General features: G+C 39.4%; 1 long non-coding RNA gene across 1 annotated transcript; it reads right to left on the bottom strand.

Annotated features, from left to right (window-relative positions):
- Positions 1–633: 633 nt before the first annotated feature.
- LOC115152638 (uncharacterized) lies at positions 634–1,664 on the bottom strand. Its single transcript, XR_003867546.1, has 2 exons — positions 1,496–1,664; positions 634–1,132 (listed from the first exon to the last, which is right to left on the bottom strand). It is a non-coding gene; the product is annotated as an uncharacterized LOC115152638 (long non-coding RNA).
- Positions 1,665–3,530: the final 1,866 nt, after the last annotated feature.

The raw sequence follows: 3,530 nt of genomic DNA, 5'->3' as shown, positions 1-3,530 counted from the left end.
CCCATCATTCACTCTTCCATCTTATCCTAGGCTACAGATGCTCTGATACAGGAGACATTCTTCAAGTACAATCAACTAGTGCCATCGGAATTATCAGAATCAAAAGGCAAGATTCTGAGAACCATGCATAGTTCTTAGAACCTCACATAGTTTTTAGAACTTCACATCATTTTGGCAAATCACTGAAATTCCTGTTTTGTGGGAAATGTGACTGATAAGATCAGAACCACACTATTTCAAACGTTTCTCTTTACCATTACCTCTTTATGTGGGTATGCGTCCTAAAATCTCATAGGATTGAGGAAAAATGACTGTATAATTATTCAAGTGTAACCTTTCCATAGCTTAGCTAATGGGGAACTTTACTGGGATCTAAACCATCTTTTGCAAAGCCCTTGACCTTAAAAGGCTTGCCATTCTTTGAAATCTTGTTCGGTAAAATGTTTTGTTAAAAACCTTATTTCGTAATTCCTGCATGCTTTAAATACAAGGTTGTATGGTGGTATTTATTTTTAAGTCATAGAATAACTACAATGTAAATCTTTTAAAGATTTTATTATCACTAACTATTCAGGGTCATTCAGTTTAAGGGATACATTTGTACTATAATAGAAAATAAGACAAACATTTGAAGATCATTAATTGTTTCTTATTTTTTTACACACTTTGTTACTGAACATCAACAGGCAGACAATTCCACCCACTAGGTGGACAACAAACACTGCAAAACATTAATTCATATAAAAAGTCAGCAATACAGCAACAGCTTGGACAGCTATGAAATGTACTACAGCACTATCATCATAAATAAAGGAGCTATCCGATGACAACAGAACGTTTCAGGACATTGTAAAATCCAGTCTCTCCTTACGAGGTATGGTCTCTCCACTGAGTTCAGGGTGTGGTCTTGTTGCGGTCTTTTTATTCTGGAGTCCTCTAGATCAGGTCCAACAGGGAGAACTCAGGGCTGTGGTAGTTGACCAACCAGGGGTAGTTTTGTCGGTGAAATACCTCTGCAGCCCCATTTTCCCATGCCCTATGCCTCTTTAAAGCTAGATCTCAAAGCGGTATATGCATAGGAAAAAGGAACAGCGAGTGCAGATACCCCTCTCGAATCCACTGCTGTGTGGACCTGGAAGGGAGAGACACAGACAACCTCACAGAATGAACACTTTGCATATTAAACCTTATACAATGGTATTTAAAGAAAAACATTAAAACAAGTCATTCCTATTTTATCATGTACAGCTGATTTTGCACAAGTAACTTATACTTTAGAATACGCAAAACAATATTTTCAGGACTTCAATCATTTGGATAAGACAATAACTGCACATTGACAAATTGTTAATCATTTAATAATTATAATTTAATCATTTGCTAAACAGCAAATGTGAAAAACATTAAAGAGACTTTATATTCTGCGTGAGCCTGTCTGAGGTTTTAGTTCTATAAAATGCATCAGGTGAAGATCCTATAAATAAAGCTGACTTACCCTGTACAGCTCCAGAGCTGTCTCCCTAAAGCAAACACCTCCTCAGGGGCATTTATTCCTCCCAAGAGACCTTGAAGATGTTTGAGAAAGATAGAGTAGCTGTTTTTTGTTCTCTGTCAGCACTCAGCCCACCTCCTTGGTTTCAGGCCATGGCAAAGCACTTGCAGGGGCCAGCGCAACCCTCTAAATAAAAAAATAAAAAAACACATTATAAATTAACAAGCAACAAGCATGACAAAGCCTCAGTGTCTCGGCTAAGGTTGATTGGCTGTCGTTGCTCACCATTGTAGCGTAGGGTGAACTTGCTACATAACGAGCTGCTATCTTCTTCTCAGATGTCAACAGCACAGTGAGGAAAGAGGGAAAAAGTTAGAACACCTAGTTCCTACCAGTGAAAAGTTTCTTATCGGTTCAGGGTCTCTTTCTCTCCCTCTCCCAGGATGGGCCCCATGCTTTAGCCTCCTCAAGGTCTTCAGACAAGGACTCTCAGGGTGTGCTGAAGTGAGACATTCACACACACGAGTGTGTGTTCACGCACCAACTTAGTACACACAAGCATACACAGACACACACAAACAAATGTACACTCAAGCATACACAGACACACATGCATTGCACATGCACTGAGGCTCTCACACACACACACACACACACTGTAAAAGTGGGATGTTCTGGCACATCAAGGCCAGAGGCCAGTACAAACACTCTTACCAGCTAGAAATGAAACTGTTTGAAACCACACTCCTCTTCTGATTTTGTACTAAGGGAGGTGGACATGAATCATAGGAGTTAGTAAAGGAAGTCCTGTCATACATGACCATATCCTTACATGACCATACCCTTGCCTAACCAGTCCAGTAAAGTATGTCCAAGTTTAGCTTCTGAATCGCAGTGTGGGGAACTCTTTAGAATGAACTCTGTCAGACTAAGAACAGGGTTTAAACAGTTATGGGCATACCATGTCTTGGAGTCAATATATTAAGGCCTATTGTAGTGGTGTAGATTTATTCGATTTCACGGTGGACATTTGTGTGCATCATAACAAGCTGGGAAAATATCCCCATATAGAATAATACAACTACATTGTATCTGAATACCTTTTTCAGATATGAATGTGTCAGTCTACTCAGGAACTTAATAAGACCCTTGGTAAGACACATGTACCATGTTGTGAAAAGCACTTGGCTGAACTCATTCTCCACCATCCACAATGTTCAACCTTTGACCCAGCTTTCCACGAGCACCACTAGGGGGCAGCAGCTTCAAGCCCTGGATAACAGCGTTGCTCTTATGCAGAGTGTTAAATTCTCTGGAAAAAATTTGCAGCGTTACAGTTCTTTTTTTTTTTAATTGCTAGGACCCATTTCTCAATACTTAGGTTACTTTTTCAAAACTCTTCACACAGCGAGCACAACAGCAGTCTATCTGGGCTAAACTGTGGATCATTTTTCATTGCTTTGGCACAACATGCATTCAATGACTATATCTTTCAAACGTCATTAATTATTTTCTCACTCAGACACAACCACCACCTAAACTATATGTACCTACATGCCAATTTGCACACGTTTACATACTCTTTTCAAAACTGTTAAACTTAAGTTCAAAACCTAACATAACACAAAATTGAATAAGACAGCAATCTGCTACATTTCTACAGTAATATTGTATTGAAATCTATTGAAATCTAAAAAATGAAATACTATCAAAACAATTAGACCAACCACGGCTGATTCCCATTGTAGCTGAACACCTACCCAGGTGTTAGTCTTTCAATTTCATTACCATCTATACAAAAGGGGACATCTTAGGAATAATGCTGTACTGTAATGTAAACATGGACCCAGACAGAGATAGAGAAGTGGCTGACAGAGGAAGAAGAGTGGCTGGGAGAGGGAGAGGGAGAGGAGTACGTATACGTGGTGGAAGAAGACTGAGAGGAAGATCAAGAGCTGTAGTCTCAGGTGAGATTAGGGCTACTATAATTGATCATGTAATAAATCATGGTCTATCAATGAGAGACGCTGGTCTGAGA

The sequence above is a fragment of the Salmo trutta genome, chromosome 18 (genome assembly GCF_901001165.1).
Source record: "Salmo trutta chromosome 18, fSalTru1.1, whole genome shotgun sequence".
In the NCBI taxonomy this organism is placed as follows: domain Eukaryota; kingdom Metazoa; phylum Chordata; class Actinopteri; order Salmoniformes; family Salmonidae; genus Salmo; species Salmo trutta.
Note: the sequence above shows the minus strand (reverse complement) of the source record. Positions and strands in the feature narration are given on the sequence as shown.